Raw genomic sequence first — 20,133 nt, 5'->3', positions numbered from 1 at the left:
AAGAATATGACAAAATTAACTGAAGTGTGAAAGAGTTTATTTCGGTTCTGTGGCAGGGCTGACCTGAGCCAGGCCTGGTTTTCCTGCCATTTCTCTGGTGGGCCAGGCCAGCCACTAGTGGTCTTCTTATTATCAAGTAGCATGACCCTCACAACACTCCCATGCACTTTGTAGCTTTTAATGAACTCCAATAATCATTCTGTCATCTAAAACTTGAAAGAGACACAACAAGGAATTAATTAGTAAAGTCAGTTCATTCGTTCAATCACGGAGCACTTGTAAGACCCAAGCTGGTCCATGGGCTCTTAGCTCAGTATTGTTAGCTTGGTCATACTTGGGAACCCTACAACCAAAGAGGAAGAGGCTTCACCTACCATCCACTGCTAAAACAACCCAGAAGGGCTTCAGTCACTTAAGCACTCATCTCTGCTCAGAGCTAAGCCATCAGCTGCAGGGCCAGTGTGTCAAGTCTCTGTGTCAGGGTCCCATAGTCTCCTGATCCTCCTGGGCCAGTGGGTGCAGCAGCTTAAAGGAGTCTGGGAGAGGGTACCGAGTGAGCCACAGGAAGAGGTTGGGGCTGGCCCTGCTTATATGTGCTGTTGTTATTACACCCCCTACTTTGATTTGTTCCAGAACCATAGGTGGTCCATATCTGTTCTCCTCAGCCAGTAAGTGGCCAGTGGACGTTACCCCTTTGGCACAGAAGGTGTCATGATCTGGTAGATAGTAGCAGCAGTTGTGGGTTGCAGCAGAGAAGAAAGGTTGGCTTTGAAAAGCATCCTAGCCTCCCGTCAGCTTTCATCCTGATTTGAGGACAGGTCTCTGCTGCACACAGGAAAGATTTCGCTCCAAGATACAATAAAACCACATTTAAAAATTCATCCAACTTCGGGGCATCGGAAAGCTGAAGGAAAGAGAACTTTCTGATAAAGTAACAATAATCCAGTTTAGAAGTCAGTTGCCATGGTTACCTCCAAAGTCTCTGGGGCTGTTTTTCATTTGGTAAGAGGTATTAGATATTTTTCCAAGGTGAGCTGAGTGGACCATGGTGGTTCGAGGAACATGGTGCGTCCAAGACCCGGGTCATATGGCCCTGTGCCAGCTAGAGTCAGTGCCCAAAGGACAGGCCACTCCAGGTACAGTTTGATGCTTCAGAGGGAGCACTTTCTACCTGCAAGTTGAAGGAACCATGGCAAACTGACTTCAGATGCCAATGGCAGTCATTCAGGGTCCACAGCCAGCTGCAGAGGAGTTCTGGACAGACCATTGCCAGGTAGATGTTTTGTGTGTCCATTTCCTTAATAATAGCCTCGTGAGAGAGGTAACATGTCTATGTTGCAGGTGACACACTGAGATGGGCACCTGAGATTTTCAGCAGAGCTTACACAGAACAGTGGGACTGGTGTTCTAACCACACGACTTGTGTGTTGAAGGCTTAGTACCCAGTGCAGTGGGGTTCAGAGAGGGGATTAGGAGAAACGAATAGGTTGCAAGGGCTCCGACCTCATCACTGACGGATTAATTGCATTGCCTGTGAACTCCCCTGGACATTGGCTTGGTCCCCTTGCATGGGGTAGCTGTGTGCTAAGTTGCTCCTCCCCTGGGACCCTGAAGGAAATTGATTCAGCTCAGATGTGGGTTTGTCCACGTAATAGCACTCATCCGGAGTGGGTTTGCACTAACTAAAAAGACATCTGGCTCTATCTTGAGAGGTTTGGGCTGTTCAGCTAGGGGATGGAATACAGGCACCAGTACCACTCATCAGTCATATCTTCTAGGCAGAAGCCCAGAGCTGGCACTAAGCATGGTAAGGCATGGGGCAGCCCGCAGCACACCTGGACCTCGTGTGAGCAGTAGGACCTTCCACGGCAGTGGGCACGCTGTCATCCCACACCTCTCTAGCCACTAACCACATGTGGCAATTGAGCCTCTGAAATGTGGCCAGTTGTGACTGAAGAACTAAATTTCCAAGTTTATTTCATTTTAATTAATTTGATTTTAACCTTAAATAGCTGCAAGCAGTTGGCTGATGGCAACTGTGGGGACCAGTTCTGTTCTCAGCAGGCTGCAGAGCATCTTCCTTGGTTCCCGAGGACAAACCTCGCTTCCAACCACGGGAGTGTCTCCAGGGAAGATCTCTGTGAAGAAAAAGCATCTTTCTACGGTCTTCCTGGTCAGATAGACCCTCGTGCTAGGACTGGAATCCATCTCCCACCTTCCTCTCAGTGAACCCTCCCTCCCTGGCTTCCAGTAGACCCTTCAGAATGTGCCCCTGAACTACAGACATGAAAGAGTTGAGTTCATGATTTTTTCCCTCCCTTTAAGAGGCCTCTAACTTGCCCATTTCCTCACAGTTACCAGCTCTGCTCTACAAAGGTATGGCTGGGAAAACCTTTTGCCCTTCCTTTGGGGACAGCAAACTGTTTCTCTCCCTCTTTCAGGAGGTTTTCCCTAGAAGGAGGAAATCTGCCCCCATGCTAGCTTAATGTTGCTCCACAGGGAGAGATTGACAGCTCTGGACAGCAGCCTCTCTGACTTAAAACGCGACCAGTCCAAGAGTGAGTTCTATGTACCCAGGTAGAAGCCTTAGGCGGAGAAGAGCTGAAGAAGCTTGAATGAAAAGCATCACAGGGGCAGGAAGTGGAGCACAGAATAGGGATTTGTCAGGCAAGTGGATGGATGAAGGAAGAGAAAGCACCTTGATGGAAGGATCAGGAGGTTCGTCACATCATTCCTATTTCAGAAATTAACACAGTGAGCTCAGATGGGTTAACCCACTTACCCCAAGCAACATAGCAAGTTCACGGTAGAATTAGCATTTAAAACGGGGTCTACCAGGCTCCAAACCCTACCATCTTAAATCTGAGGCATCAGTAAAAGGATGTGTGTCACTGGGCTGGCAAAGGTGTTATAGAACACTCAATAGGTCATTTGTTCAAGAAAAGCTTCATGATTTTCTAGAGGCCAGGGCAACTAAGCTACTGGATCCCAGCATCCCTGTGGCACCAAGGCAGAGATGAGACAGAGTGACTCCCTCCCAGTTCTGCTTGGGAAACCAGCTGTGCCTCTAATTGGCTTCAGGGATAAAGATGTGGTTGGGGGATGGCTATTTATTTCACAGTGGGAAACATACATCCTGATTTGCGTGATCAAAATCCAGCCTGGCGCTCTGGGGTGCTGCTGGTGGGGGAGGTTGGGAGTTGGCAGGGACAGGCACTGGGCTGGGGAGCTGCTCAGCTTTGAAGTGTTTGCAGAGCCTCCTAATTAAAGGACAGGCCCACAAGGAAGCAAGCTGAGTAATATAGGGAATTGGAATCTGGATGGCTGCGAATCTCCATGTTGAAATTAATCCGTCTTCTGGCTCTAAGAGGATGTTCTCTGGTCTTGTCTTCTATGCATGTGGCTTTACGGCTATTATCCAATTATGCCTCTTTAGAGCTTAAATGTATGTTGTAGAGAAAACAAAGGTGACAAATGGGTGGCAAGTATCTACCAGCTACTATTCTGTGCCCTTGACAGACATCACTAATCAATCAGAGCACCATTTTCCTAGAGAAGAATTTTTGGAATGTTTTGTAGAGTAGGACTTCAGATGTGGCCTACGAGCTTTGAAGGGACAGCCTAGAGAACAGGTAGGACTCTACCCCCTTTTTAAGTGTGTGTGTGTGTGTGTGTGTGTGTGTGTGTGTGTACTGCGTATGCGTATGTATTCATATTTTCCTGCATGTAGGTCTGTGCATATTTGGGGTTACATGTACAAATGTAAGTACATACATGTGGAGAACTGAGATTGATGCCAGGAATCAGCCTCAAACTCACTTCCATATTGCTTGAGAAAGATCTCTCAATCAAACCCAGAGCTCACCTATATGACTAGTCTAGATGTCCAGCTTGCTCTGGGTCCTTCTTCGGAGGCTGGAATTACAGGTGAACCACCAGGATCTCTAGGCATTTACATGGGTTCTGGGAATTTGAACCTTGGCAAGTTCTTAAATCATTTAGCACCCAAGGGCAGGTAGATCTTTTTTAAAGTAGGCTCACTAGGCCAAAGCCATTGCGGTAATAACCTTTATGATAGTAGGAATGGTAAGAGTGGATGCGCTCACAGCCCGGGGATCAGAGGGCCTTCAGTTCACTGTGTCCCTCCCGCTGTCTCCTGTGTGCTGTCTCTTCTCTATTCTCAGCTAAGTGATGGATCAAGTCTTTCCCTGGATACCTATCAGGACAGGAAGTCACCACTAGCCTGTACCCTCTGGGGCCGTCCTCCAACAGTAGAGGCTCTGGAATGAGCTGGTCCTGAGTGCTCATCCGGGCTCACCCTCTCCTTCTGACCCTGAGGAAAGCACATCTGTCCTTTCCTATCATCTGTGTCAGGGAGAGGGGCCATGCCCCCGACAGGCGGATATGGAACACAACTGAATGGATAATCGAAAGCTCGCTGGATGCCTCGTGTACGACTTGTGTGAAAACCTAGTGAAAAGCATAGAGGTTTTGATTCTTAAAATGTGACAAAATTTGCCTTACAGAATACTGGTCCGTGGGCTACTTGGGGATGCCAAAGTATGTGTTTTTCCTCCTTCTCGTGACAGCCTGGCAGCCATTGAAGACATACGTGAAGACAGAGTATCACATTTTTTTCCAGTTCCTTCAACATTTCCAGGAATCTGCGAGGTGGCAGCCCTGCGCTGGCTCTCAACCTGTGAACCCAGTTCTTGGGGGTGCTCCAACCACATCTTGCCTGATGGGACTGCAGACGCCCTCAGCTCTCACTGTAGACACCTGCATCCTTTCACCTGTGCTTAAAATCTTTGCTTCATCCACTTAACACACAATTCACAGGAGCTGGGCGGGCGTTTTGCTATCATTTCTGCTATCTAGGTCATAATCCTAAAGATGCTGCGACCTCTCAAAATTGTGTTACCAGCTGGGGACTAAGGGGTCAGAACAGAAGTCTGTGGGTGACAGTCTTAATTTAAACCATACACTATTAGTACTTCCTACAGTGTTGCTATTTTGGTTGTTATTGCTTGGTTTGTTTGCTTTGTTTTACCTTGAAAGATTATTAAAATATTGCAGGTGAAAAAGTAAAAGAAAACCAAGAAAATAAACCAACAGAACAAACTACACATATTAAAGTCCCTAGGGAATGGAAAACAGTATACATTGGAAGTCCAGAAGGTCCCTGTAATGGGAACATAGGACGAGTAACAGGGGCGAGCTGATCCTGGAGATGAAGGCAGAGCTGGAGGGAGCGGGAGTTCCTAAGAAGGGAATTGATTCAGCCAGATTTTATTCTAGAAGGATTATTGTGCTAGATGAAGATTTGACTCGGAAGTGAAAAAGCAAAAACAAAAACAAGCAAATGTTTGCCAGGAGAGAGAGAGATGGCGTGGACCAGTGTCGAGTGTATGTGACAGAGAAGACAGATGGAAAGTTTGTTTAGAAAGCAAATTTGAAGTCAACAGGACTTAGTGGTGACTGTTTCTATGCATGAAGTGAGAAAGGAGGAAAGACATGGTTAGGGTGATTGGGTGAAGAGTGGAAAACTCTGGCCCCCAAGTCTCTCTCTCTCTCTCTCTCTCTCTCTCTCTCTCTCTCTCTCTCTCTCTCTCCCCTCCCCCTTGAATGACAACATGTTCTTTGCCCCTCTACTGGGGGTCAAGACTAACCATAAAAGACAAAAGCTGAGTCTGGGAAGATGGCTCAGGCAGTAAGTGTAAGGACCTGAGCTTACATCCTAAAGGACCTGACTTCAGATCCCCAGCACCCACAGAAAAGGCTGGGTGTGGCAGCATGCACCTGCCATCTTAGTGTCGGGAGGTGCAGACAAGAGGATCCCTGGTGCTCGCTGCAGCCAGTACAGCCCAGTCAGGGAGCCCTAGGTCCCATGAAGGACATATCTCAAAAACAAGGTGGTAAGCAATGGAGAAAGACATCTAATGTTGGCTGGTTTCCTTCTTGCCCCTGCACACATGTATGTATGTGTGCCCACATATGTGCATACCCATCACACACACACACACACACACACACACACACACACACACACACCAGGAAAAAAGAAGAACAATAGCTATTCTCAACTTCTCCCAGTTACGTCTCCCTCAGCTATGACCCTCCCTCCACGTGGGAAGCTTGCTGCAATCTGGCTTGTCCCTGCAATGGTGGGGATGTCTGCCAGTTTCAGGGTTTAGTGCTAGCAACACAGTTGCCTGAGAGGCACGATGCCACATTTTCCACCTGGTCTCTAGCAGTCATAGCCTGACATTTTGGCCTCTATTTTTACTTTTTCATTTTTCTTCCCAATTTGTTCAAAACCCAAAATGGGGGCTAAGGTACAATTATTAAGGATTTACCCACAGGTTCCAAACCTTCGGTTTACTAAGAGACATAAGCAAAACTGGGATTTAATATGTCAAATCTGTGTATGGAAAGACAGAAAAGAGCCTATGGCTGTGATTCCTATATGTTTGTCAGTCTTTTGTCAATATAAAAAAATATCTGCAATGATCAACTTAAAAAGAAGAAACACTTGTTTTGGCTCACGATTTCTGAGGTTTTGGAGGTGTTGTTGCTTTCTGGCCTGTGACAAGGTAGTAAGGATGGAAGGAACACATAGCAGAACAAGGTGCTCACACATGGTGGTCAAGAAGCAGGAACAGGAGGATAGAGCATCCCCTCAGCTTCAAGGATGCACTCCAACATGACCAGAAAACCTCCTACTAGGGCCCATGTCTTAAATGCTTTGTCACCTCCCAGCGGTGGCTTGGGCTGCAGATGAAGCCTGTAGTGAAAACATGGGTCTCTGAGGACATTCAGAATTCAGCTACAGCAATCTGAAGAGCATGTTGTCCTTGGTTTCTAAAAGTTTGACTTAGACTAGTTGTGCTCTGCAGTTTTGTGATATTCTTTAATGGTTCTTGCATTAAAGACCGGAAGGTTGTGACTTAGGCCATGTTAAACATTGATTTTAGAAGATATTTGTAGCTTTTGACCTTTGCTGCAAAAACTGGGGACTCTGAGCAGCCCACCTCAACAAATAGCATCTCATGTGCAACCCTGTGTCCGAACAAGCTGAATGAAGAACAAAGACAAAGGTCTATGCATCTTGCACTATTGCACTGAGCCAAGTTGTATGACCTCATTTAGGTATGCCGACTGCCTTCAGCCAGCTCTCTCCTGAGAGGACATGAGACAGAGAGGGACCGGAGAGTGTCTTAGAAAACCAGGAGAGGGTAGAGGAATTTTCCTTCTAGTCCATTCTTGATGTCATTGATAATGGGACTTAGTAAGTGTGTTTCAAATTCACATCTGAATGGATTAGTCCAAGGAGTCACATCCAGGCATGCCATTTTCTCCTCTTCGCACCTGCTCCTGTCCTGTTCAATCAGGGAAGAGCAGATTGTCCTGGAGCCACCAGTGCTATGAGCTCAGGGATCATACCAGTGGAGCGGGGTCCCTGGTGCTGGCTTTGGTCTAAGAGCACACAGTTCAGCTGCATTTCTGGCCTCCCAATGTGTTCCAGGGTGCCAATTAACTACAGATCTGCTGGGATTGCGTTTCTAGTGTTTCTGGCCCTCTGACCCCAGTGAATGTAATTCTGCTCTTTTAATAATTTCTGAGAGTATAGATTCTGTTGAGTGAGCAGGTTCCCTCCTGTGGAAATCAACTTAAATCCTCAAGCAGCACGCTGCATATTCAGGGAGACCAGGCCTAGATTTGATTTTAGTGGTGGGCAGGAAAGGTCAGCAGGATTCTCTTTGAGGGGAGCTGAGGAACCAGGCAAAATCCTCTAGCGACCCTTGGGTGACCTGCTGCCTCAGAGGCTTTTATTCTGGCACAGCCTCATCCACTGGGTTTCTATAGGGAGCACAATAGCTAGGAGCTCGCATTATTTCCAGGTTGGAAGGTAAACCCTCCTCCATAGTTCATGCCTTCATCTGTATGTGGCGTAATAACCAGGCTAGCTTAATATGAAACAGCAAATTTTAATGAAGGGATAGTTTACAACACCAGGGATCCAGCGATGGGCAGGAAATACAGAAAGGACCTGCAGGGCTCACGCCCACCAGATTTATAAGTAAACATTAGCCCGAAGCAAACACGCCCCCCATTGGGCTGGGCTTCCTCTACATTCCTCCCGTATTCAAAAACAATTTATAGTCTAAGCATGGACTGGAGACTGTAAAGGGCAAAGATGAGGCTTTGTGGCCCTGTAAACCAAGGTAGATGGGTGGAGTGAGCAGCAGGTATAAAGGAATTGGCAGGCTGGTGTACTATTGTTGATGAGACGGAAGCCAAGGGGACCCTTTAGGCCTTTGCAGGAGGCTGGATCAGGAAGTATCCATCTTTGCAGTACATAGAATAAGGAGGTGAAATCAGAAGGCCATGAGGAAGAAACCAATGAATGAGAGGGACAAGGACAAGGGGAAGAGGTCGAGGAGGGAAAGGATAGAAGAGAAGAAGAGGGAGGAGAAGACTGAGTGCAAGAACCAACGCTTAAATACTATTAGAAGTAAGAAGGATCATCCTGCTTCCAGATTTTCATTTCGGGGCTCAGATAAAATTCTTGCCCTATGTTCTAGCTGCCTCTCTCTTTGCCCAAGCCTGAGCGGGCTCTTGGCACCAGCAAAGGAAAGTGATCCTAAGCTCTCCTGACAGACAGTTGTGACACACCAGTGTAATTGCAGTACTGACAGGAAAGGAAACTGGAGAGCACAGACAGGCGCCAGCTACCTGGAAGGGAAGGAGTCCAGACAGTTAGGAAAGGCCTCATAAAGGGTCGGTATGAAATCGGTCCTGAAGGGATGGCAATGGTGCCAGACAGTGTCAACCAGTCCTCCGGCACCAGACACGTCCCCGTGCTCCCACATTGTCCCTCGGAGTTCACAACAACTTAGGAAGCAGGGACAGGATGTCTGCATTTTTCAGATGGATATTTTGGTTGCCCATATTTAAGTTAATGTTCTAGCCTTTGATGTCTGTCATTCAGGCCCTGGGCCTGTCTACTATACCCTTCCCAAAATCTCTTGTGTGAACTAGGAGTAGTAGGGCTGGGCTTTGCATATACAAATAGTAGAAGATGGGGGCAGGGTGTGTGTGTGTGTGTGTGTGTGTGTGTTTGTGTGTGTGTGTACAGCCCTGAACCTAGCCATGAGCAGATGTGTAATACACAGAACCCAGTGCAGATTGAAAATGTGGTGCAGCATTCACCAACAAGTGAAAATTTCAAGATGGAAACAACAAGTCAAAAATTAGCCGTGGGCCTCTTGGTGCCAGGTCCCATGACACCACAAAGGTCCCACACCCATGAAGACAGGCATGGGTTTGGATGGAGCATTTCAACGTCATATATTCCCTGGGACTCGAGAGGGCCTACAGTGAGGAGAGAAATCTAAGGTAAAGGGTGCTGGGACTTTCTCCAAGAGGCTCAACGACTTGGATTTAATCCTGTAGGGATGGGCAGCCTAGGGATCCTGTCTCAACTTACACTTCTAGGTATCAAATCATCACTTCTGTAAGTGCTAAGAAGAGGGGAAAGTGGCCATCACTTGATCTCCAGGGTCTTCCCTAGGCGCACTTGGCACCTCCTTATCCCTGGAGAATATCTGGCCAAGAAAGTTCAAAGGCCACAGTGGGGAAAATCCTCATTTAGGGAATGCTGAGTCCATTAACACCATATTTTTTAAAGAGTCTCAGCGGGAGGAAAATATTTAAATAGAAGTCATTAGCGGGCACATTTTGAAGCCAACGGTGCCTAATAAGTCAAAATTGCTTTTCCTAAAAATGAAACCTACTGAAGACTTTCAGCCCCCCTTTCTGAAGTGCTCAATTAGGGTGGAAGAAAAGATAATCCATAGTGCTGCCCGGATTGAAGTTGTTGAGCAGCCAGAGTGCTTTCTGGTTAGGCGCCATCCAACCACAGCGATACAAATCGGGCCTTTAAGGTAATTTATGTCAGGGGCAGGAGTTTGGAAGTGGGTCTGCTTGGAGTTAAAAGCATCGTAAATAAGCTGGGTTGGGAGACAGAGATACGCTGGCTGTGGAGGGAATTAGAGTGGTCTGTGGCTGCCTCCACGGACGCACAGAGCCTACTCCCCCCCAAGGATCTTAGGGGCTGAGAGATGACAGCATCTGTCTTTGCTTGTTCACACCCACCGAGGAGCAGAAGGCTGGACATGTCCTGTGGTACTGCAGCAGCAGAGCCAGCATTAGGTCTTGCTTCCTCCCTGATTACAGTGCCCACTAGTGTCTCAACTAGGTGTTGTGACTGCCTCCACTTGCAATGAGGAGGGTCAGGACTTGCAATGAGGAGGAAAAGGCCAAAACCAGGGGACCAAGACACTGGAACTATATATATACATACATATACACACATACATATATACACACACACAAATATATATACACACACAAATTTCTTACAATAATATCAGGATGAAAATGAGCACATAAAGGAAGGAGCATGCACATGCATGTGTGCAAGCCTGTGGGGGTACATGTGCCCTTGTACTCTTATATACGATGCCCTTTGTGTGTGTGTGTGTGTGTTTGTGTATGCATGATGCAGCATTCATGTGTACCCATGTCTCTATACGCTTAAATCTGTATATGATAGATTGGGAATCATCTCAATCCAATCTAAGGTTTCAACAAATTTAATATAGGGCTGTGAGTCATGCCTTGAGTAAAGGTGGTAAAAACATCGGGGCGGGAGGTGAGGTGGCCTGTACCGGGAAGGAAATATTGTAAATGCCTGCTTATGAGATGAAATTCTTTTTCTGCAATGTCTCCCTCTGGAACATTTCCTTCCCAGGTCTGTCATGTAACAAGCAGGGCTCTGTCTAGACGGTTTCCGAAAGCGACACGGTGCTGTTCGGGGATAGACGCTGCAGCCCGAAAACCTCTCAATCTGTCGGTGGAAATAAAAGGCAGCAAAGACATGGAACACAGATGGAGTAATTCATTATTCCCAGGAGTCTGACCCCATAATTGATGGATGTTATTATAAGCGAGCTCTGTAAAGGTTGTCTTTAAAAAACAATGAAGAGTTATTTATTCCTAGGAGACTGGTCCTCAAGATGGGTAAAGGGGTACGTGGGGTTTGCCACAGAGAAGCTAGATGTCTTTATGGACAATAAAAGATGGTTCTGATGAGGCTTAAAAGAGGAGTTCTGAAGATAGGAGGCTGTGGATATCCAGGGGGTTGGGGGTCCAGGAAACAGCTGAGCCTGGAGAGAAGAGTGTGCCAGGGACAGGAGAGCAGAGACTTGCACCAAGGGCTTGCTTGTCTCGGGCGGACCGCTCAGTGATACAGTGTCTCTGAAGTGCCCTATTCACTAGGAGCAGTTCTGTATGCCTGCAAATCGGGGTGACACCGTCTTAGTGATTCCTGGCACTTCCTGTCACGTCTTATTTCCCTGCTCCTTGCTGGGCAGATGGAACTGGGCGGAGGCTGGCCAGAGAGCCTGACCCACACCTGAGTCCTGTCGTTCCTCGGGTATGAGGGATCATTTGGAGCCCTGTGCTTTGTTCCTGGGATGTTGAAACTGCTTCTAACCCAGGGGACCCTCAAGGGGGAAAGCGGGTGCCTCAGATATTGGTCCCAAACTCAGTCTGAGACTGTGAAAATCACCCTCATATAAGAACCAGAGAATATTTCTCCAGGTGACCCACCACTGGTTGCCATAGCAACAGTCAGGCAGGCCCAGAAATGATGGTCAGGACCTACCATCCTTCCTTTCTCCAGATCATGGCTACCGAAAGTCTCACTGAGGCTCTGGACAACAGGAGAAAGGCTAATCCCCTTGCAATTTCTAGTCTGTCTTGAGACTGCCCTGTGGTCCCCTGAGAACAGGAATCTGTTCCTCTTTAGACTTCCCTCAACCATATCTTCCTCTCATCATTATATAGTGCTGTTCATGGACCAGGGCGATGGCTCAGCAGTAAGGACCCTTACCACCAAGCTTGATGAATAGACTTCAATGCCCAAGACCCATGTGGTAGATTGACTCCTACAAATTGTCTTCTGACTTAAACACTTACACACACAAACACACATATACACACAGAGATACATGCCTACATACACATCCAATAGAAATACAAAAAAAAGTAATTGTTTTCCATACAGTTTTTATTTTGAATGCTCTCAAAGTCTGTTTTTCCTTTTAAAATGTGCTTCTTTCTCTTCTGAACTGCCCAGGTCAATGAAAGCAAGGACAGTAGGCTCTTTTGAATTACAGGCACCTTCTGTGTCCCCAGGTCCTTTGCCTGCCACCAGCTCTTGCCCACTACCCCTCAGTGTTCTGTACCCAGGAGGTGCCTCACACATAACCCTGTATGGGCATGAATAGAGAGAGAGATGATCTATGCAGCACCAGCCAAGGGCAGACATGCCTTCCCTGTGTTCCACCTGTGCAGATGCAGCCCTAGTTTCTGAAGGAGCAGTGTAGTGAACCCCGGCATCTGGGAAGGCTTGCCTAAAGTCAGAACTAGACGTTAACCAGTAGATTTATAAATGAAATTAGAGCTATGGAGTATGACAAGGTGCTCACGAGAAAAAAAATAAAGAAAGTCACTTATGTATGGCAGGAGTACAGTGAGTGTTGAGGATCCACCCAACCTCCTCTCCCTTAATCATTTTGCTCCTCATCTTTCAGGTGAGGAGACAAGAGCCTCGGTTCTCAGCCTTCCTAGTGCTGCAGCCCCTTAGTACAGTTTCTCATGTTGTGGTGACTCCTCCAAACCAAAAAGAAATTGCTTTCCTTGCTACTTTGTAACTGTAATTTTGCTGCTGCTCTGAATTGGAATGTAAATCTGTGTTTTCCAATGGTCTTAGGTGATCTCCGTGAGCCCCAGAAGGGGGGCGTGACCCACAGATTGAGAACCACTGCTCTAGGAGAAGGGACTTGCAGAAGACACACAGTCATGTGGTCTTAGAGTAGCAGTCACCTTGTCTGCTGTACCGCATAGGCTGCTCTTTGAGCAGGCTCCTCTCTGTTCATTCTTAGTGCCTTTCCCCTTTGTTCTCCTGGGCACAGAGGAGACAGAGGGACAATGAAGGAGGGGTCAGGCTCTTCCCTTAGGCGAGCATCTTTAAGTTCAGCTGTGAGGTAGCTTTCCCTTGCCTGGGGTCAGACACCCAGTGGAGATGAAGAAGGAACTGTGTGCAAGTCTTCCTTCTGCAGATCCTCTCTCCTTCTCTCCAGTGGGCATCTCCTTCTGCCTCAGTGACCTCTATGTGGTCAGGAGCTCCCTGTTTCAGGTCTCCTGTGATTTGACAGTGGCATTGCTGTGTTCCTGGTTAGTAACAACTCAGAAGCCCCTTTTTCTTAAAGTTCTTTCCCACTTTAGGAAATTGGTTGTGAGGGGAGGGGTGGGTATGTTTGTGCTGCCAGGAAGTTAACTATACAGTGAGTGCACCTGAGGCTTCTCTGGAATTTCCATTACTATCCCTGTGTGCGCCCTGGAGGTGGTTGGCTTAGGAGTAAGCAGGTGGGTAAACATGGCAGCTAAGGTTGAGCACATGGGGAAGGGATCCTCTGGATCCAAAATCTCTAGTCCTAGCATTTGTACTTTCTAGGTGTGTGGCTTTGGCTTAATCACTTAACCCTCCATGAGCTACAGTTTTCTCATCTGCAAAAAGGAGTTCCAACCACATGCATTGTGTAAAGCTTTGGGAAGGGTTAAATAAAATGACATGAACACAACTTTCATAGGGCCCAGGAACCCACAGAGTCTTCCCAAGTGTGAATACATCTCCTGCCTTCTTGGCTGAGGAAAAATCAGTACTTTCTGAACAATAACTTGCACCAGCTGCAATATGTGCACACATATGCACACACACATGCACACGCATCATCGCATATACACATACGCACATACACACATACATGCACATGAAAGCACACACCACACATATGTACATACACACATGTACACACCACACACCCACACTTGAATGCATGCACACCACACGCACATGAATACACATAAAAGAACACACACACATGCATACCACACACATATACACATGCTGAATATATACAATACACAGATACACACATATACCCTGTTTCTCCTTGCTTTGATGGGTCTCCCCATCTTGGTTTTTAATCTGAACATAAAACTATGGGAACCCCAACAGAAAGGCAGAGATTTAATTGCAGGTATAGAATCTTGGTGGTATTATATATTGGATGGAGATAGAAATGTATCCCAGAATCCTGGAAGATGAAAAGTCTCAAAGATCAAGACAGAACAGAGATGAGACTCCAGGCCGAAATAACAGGGGTTAAAGTGTGAAAAATGGATAGCATGTGTCATGAGCTGACTGGAGAAAGAACGGAAACGAACGCAGGATGCCAAGTGTGGTATGGGCTTAAGATGGGCTGGGGACTGAAAGGCCTTAGATGCCCAACCCCAGAGCCTGGGTTTACTCTGTACACAATGAGAACAACACAAAAGGACATGAGAATTGTCAAGTCTCAATCCATGCTCGACAAGAAGCACTGTGGAGAAAGTCTGAGAAGTTGAGAGCCACCAAAACAAGATTTAGGCACGTGGGATGAATGACAGTTTTCAATGAGATGGGCAAAAGGGAAGGAAATATGGAAGCTCAGCTCAGTGGAGGATGCTAGAGCCATGAATCAGGAGAAGGTGTTCAGGGGACAGAAGAGGCTCAGGGACAGGAACAGGAGGATCACTGCCAGGTTAGGGATGAGGGGTGTTAGGAGCCAGTCAGCCTCTAAAAAGAGACCCTGGGTAGATAGCTGTGGCTGAGGGTAAGACAGCTGTGGCTGAGGGCAGAGGTTAAAGTGGAGGAGAGAGCAGGTCTAGTGGAGAGGAGAAAACAGAGAAGAGCACTAGGGGCAGCAGAAATGTCAGGTTCATCTTTACAAATGAGAAAGAGAAGAGAAACCTATGGATGAGACAGGGAAGAAGGTGGGAGTGGAGGATACTGGAGCCCCATGTGGCTGTAGAGTGGGGAGTCAGCCCACTGAAGAGTATGGGGAGGGATGGGGAAAACATCCCTAGGCCAGCATCAGGAAGGAGTGGTTATCCTCTGGGGGAAGAAGGGAGCAATTTCTTTTATATCTGATTAGATGGTTGAGAAGAGGAGGAAGTGGAGAGGGCTCCTCACTGGTCTGCTGGGGGGTGTCTTCCGTAGGAAGTAGGGAGGAGATTAAGGAAGGAGTATCTGGGGAGGGAGGGCTGGAGACACAGGTGTGTGAACAGAGGAAGAGCCCCAATCACTGAGGAAATGGATAGATCTGTCCATGGGGTGTGAAGGTCAGAGCTGGACATGGAAGCTGGAAAGAGCTTCTTTTTCTCTTAGAAGGCCCCATCAGCACCCTTGGGTTCTGATGACACCAGGAATGAATGAGTATCCCCTCCTGTGCCCTGGAGATGCCTGGAATGCAGGAGGCACGGGAAAGGAAGAAGTGATCCCTGTGTCGTGGGTGTATTCCTGGATATCTGCCAGTGGCATACTCAGAACTTACCTCCAAAATATTATTCCATCCTCCAGCCATCTGCCAGGCCTGCTTCTGTTAGCACCTCTTCCATGGAAGCATCTCTCCCCTGCCTTTCCTCAAGTCTCTGCCCTTCCTGGCCAGTGGGCCGCATGTCCGGGAGACAGTGTTTATAGTCATGTGGTATCAGGAGCTTCAACAGCCACTCAAGGTAGAGATGCCCGGGAATTTGAGATGAGATTGAAGGATATTGAAGTTCTGAGGGACAGTACTCTTGAGACTGTCAAGGTCACCTAAAGCTCAGGCACCATGAGAAACCATCACAGCCCAGAGGACACTGGGCAGACAAGACAACTCAATGAACTCTGCAACCCTGCATGGCACCTTGGGGCAAAGAAAGGATGTTAATGGGGAAACTGGTGAGATCCAAATTAAGTCTGGAGTTTAGCTACCAGCCATGTGCCAATGTTAGTCAAGGTCTTAATTTTGACAAAATTATTGTAGGAATATAAGATGCAGACCACGGGGAAAATGAATGGGGGCATATTGGAACCCCCATTCTCTTTGACACTTGACTTGTGAGCTTTAACTTATTCTAAAATGAAAGTGATCTTTTATGTTGATGCTATATGCATGAAGTATGCCAGTAGCTTAATTTAGATCTTTTGCAAGTTCATGACCTTTGGTGGCAGACTTACAGGGAGATTTATAAAAGTGGGGAGAAGCTGAGCAGCTGCTTCTTTAGGCATCAGTGTCTGGTGGGCACAGACCAGATAGGCAGAGAGAGTAAAGCAAGGTGGAGGAGCCTTCACTGAAGCACAATTAATAAAAACTCAGAGAGAGAAATTGGGCTTCAACCTGAAGATCTGAAAAGCAAAACAGCCAGCCACTGGCTCTTACCTCAACCTCAGTCTGAAACGGCGATCCTGCCTCCCAGAATCTCAGAATGAGACTGTGTGTTGAAAGTTGTTTTATAATCCTCCCTAGGGCTGTGATTAAAGGTGTGTACCACCATGATTAAAAACATGCATCACTAGGTTTCTATGGTAACTAATATGGCTACTGTGATTAAAGGTCTGTGTCATTGTGGCTACTGGGATTAAAAGTGTGCATTACCATAACCTGGTCTGTAAGGCTGACGGGGGGTGGTGGGACTGTTTTACTCTCAGATCTTCAGGCAGTCTTTATTTGTTAAAATACATGTGAAATGCCACTACACTCCGCCATCCTTTTGTACCATGGCTTGCTTGCTAGTCGTATACCTTCCAGCTGACAGCCAACACCATGGCCTTCATGACTACTGCAGCCCACACAGGTATGTTGAGGTTCTTCATGGTTTTCTCTTCCTCTGAATAACCCAGTTGCTGCCTTTGTACCTATGGGAGATGGAACCAGACAACTATAATCCCCCCATCCCAGGACCCTCATTCCAGGACATGCCATGCCGTTAGGCTCAGTGCCAGGACTGGGTGTCAGAGACGGATCATCAGAGATATGGCTTTTTTACTTTTGCACTCTTCTAGATGCACAATCTGAGCATCAAACGTTCTCCCATTTTGCAGGCTGAACCATGATACTGCAGTGTTTTCCCCCATGGTAGAATTCCTTCCAAATCAGCGAGTCCTCTCTAACGCCACCTCTGCTCGTCTGCCAAGGTGATGTGACTTCTAGACCCTCGGCCATTTCAGCAGTGTTCAGAGCATCTTCACCAGAGCAAATTCCATCTCCAAAACTGCTTTGTTCATCATGAGTCTGAAGCAATTCTCCCCCATCCTCCAGGTCCGTGTCAAGCTCTTGTGGCCTGGCTCTGGCTTTTCCCACCACAGTGATAGCTACTGATGTCTTGAATCAGCTCCTTCCAAACACCAGCTCATGTTACTATTCTGACCTCTTCTGCGGATCATTAACATTGTCAATGGGGTCTAGAGTGGCTAATCCTTTCCAGAAGGTTCCCAGCTGACTTTTCCCAGATCCATCAGAGGCAAGAGTAGCTAGAGAGGTCATAGCCTCCTAAAAAGTATCCTTAAATAGTCAGACAAAGTTGAAATTTCTCCTAGATCTATGAGCGGCAGATATTGTGTTAGTAAGTGTGAAATTAAAATTAAACTGAACTAAGTCATTACCTCTGAGGGAAGTACTATGCCTTCCTCAGTTAGACACGGGGATTCGGAGGCATAGATTTGTATCAGGCAGCACAGCCTTCTCAGGTCTTGCCACTGAAACAAGTCTTTTGCACTGTGCCCTTTTGCTATCTCTGAATTCTAGCAACTTTCTGGGTGTTTCTGGCCCATGTCTGGGGAGTGCAGATTCTCCTATCCAGACCAACACTCAGGGAGGCTACCCAGTCTCAGGCAGTCCCAAGCTTGCTGCCCTGTTCCACACCCCCACAGTCTTGTGCTCTGCAGACCTGGAACAGCAGGGGGTGCAATTACCATCTGTGTACCTGGCATTTCACAGAGGCACATTTAAGTCACTGCAGCACTGACAGGAAAAAGCGAATAAATATGTCCAGCACAACTAAGGGCCTAACCCAGCCTCGGGTCTCACTGTGCACACAGACATGAAGTATCCATAGCATCAGGTGAAAGAGAAAGGAAACTGTGTGTTCTCTTTGGAGATGCTGTTGAAGGTTCTCTCTCTCCTTAAAGGTCACTAGGGAAAGGGACAGGAGTGGAAGGCAGCCTTCACAGGCTACTTGGGGACTGTCAAGTCCCTGTGACCCTGAAGTCCAGGACAGTGGAGCAACGGCTGCGTGGGTAAAGAAGGAACTTTCAAACACAGTCAGTCAAAATGTTATTGGCTTCCTCATTTTGGCACAGCCTCCTCCCCGACCATAGATACCAAAGAGTGAGCCATTCTCTTTCATCCAGGATCTTCCTGATGGCTGGTTGACTTTGGTAGCCAGTCATGAGATGACTGGGAACCAACAGGGATGTCTGCAACCAGAACATTAGTAAGCAGTGTCTTGCGTTTCTCAGAGGGAGCACAGCATCCGTTAGGGACTGACACTGACCTACCTGAGTTCATGGGAAATGTCATGTTAGACACATTGCACCTTAGAAATTGATTATGCTTAAGCCAGTTGTGGTGGCTTATCTTGCTGCTAAGACAAAATATCGAACTAAAGCAACTCAAGGAAGAAGGGGTTTGTTTTGGCTCACAGTATGAGGGCACAATTCTTCATGATGGAGAAGCCCTGGCAGCAGGAACCAAGGCAGGTGGATCCATTGTATCTAATTTAGGTAGCAGAGAACACTGAACACCGTGCTTAGATCACTACTCCTTTCTGCATGCCTGTTCTAACTGGTAGATGATATTACCCGTATTCAGTATGTGTCTTCTTATCCCAGTCTTAATAATTCTTCATAGCCAGCTCCAAAGACTAAGCTAATCTAGATAATTCCTCACAGATATTCCCAGACACTTCTCTTCTAGGTGACTTTGAAACTCATCAAATTTACAGTGTTAACCATCAAACTGGCTCACACCTATAACCTTGGCACAGTGGTTCTTGATCTTTCTAATGCTGCAACCCTTTAACACACTTCCTTATCTTTTGGTGACCCTCAACACTAAAATTATGTTCGTAACTGTAATTTTGTTACTGTTGTGACTGTTATGAACGGCACTGTAAATAACTGATATGCAGGATAACAGATGTGTAACTCCTGTAAAAGGGTTGTTTGACCCCCACAAGTGGAGAACCACCACCTTAGCACCTGGGAATCTGAGCGAAGAGGATTGCTAATGAGTTCAAGTCTCCCTTGGATTATAGAGTGAGTTCCTATCTAGCCTGGCATATGAAGTAAAGCTGTTTCAAAAGCCAAATGAATGAATGAGTGAATGAATAAATAAAAATTAATGAATATTGAGTGAGCATGTGTATATACCAAGGATTATGCACTGAATGGCTCTTTAGGAACAAAATCCCCCTAGTTATCCAGGGCCCAAATTCTTGCTGTGTAGCCCGTGAAGGTTAAAAAAAGGACGAAGAACCAGCGGAGATGCAAGGTGGAGGTTGTGATCAATCTTATGAGGAAGTGGACAGTGGGCAGGTGCTCTAGCTGGACTCCCATGCAGGACAGGCCTCCTGGGCAACAGGCCAGTTGGAGAAGGAGCAAACACTAAAAACCTGGTGGGCCTGGAGAACACTCAACAGTGTGTGTTTTTTTTAACCAGGAAAAAAAAACCGCATGGGATATTTACAACAATAGATTACACGCTGTGTCCGGTGCTGTTTTATTTACAGACATAATGGCCCAGGTTTGAGGTTTGTTTTCTTGTCCAGCTGTCCATGCCGGATTCTTCTTTAGGGAGCTGGCTCAACAGTCTCCAGTAACCAACAGGAATCTAACACAGGATGGGCGTCTTTCCCCGTGAGGAAAAGAAAGCAGAACATGAAAGGAAGAAGGAAAAGGAAGGGGGAGGGACAGAAGGAGAGAGGAGAGGGATGAGGAGGAGGGAGGAGATGAGGGGGAGACAAAAAGTCCAGGAGACAGCATTAAGTTAGGAGGCAATGCATATACTTGGGATCCAGTGATTAAGTCCATAAAGTGGAGCAGATGGAGTAAAGAAGCAAACACAGAGACAGGCTAGGGTGAGCCGAGACTATCTTAATTCTTAGTCTTAGACTTACAAGAGGAGAAGGGGCAATTGC

Source organism: Alexandromys fortis, unplaced genomic scaffold, assembly GCF_014885135.2.
Source record: "Alexandromys fortis isolate MF-2015 unplaced genomic scaffold, M_Fortis_MF-2015_v1.1 scaffold_84, whole genome shotgun sequence".
NCBI classification, from domain to species: domain Eukaryota; kingdom Metazoa; phylum Chordata; class Mammalia; order Rodentia; family Cricetidae; genus Alexandromys; species Alexandromys fortis.
The sequence above is the reverse complement of the archived record's forward strand: the minus strand, read 5'-3'. Positions refer to the sequence as shown.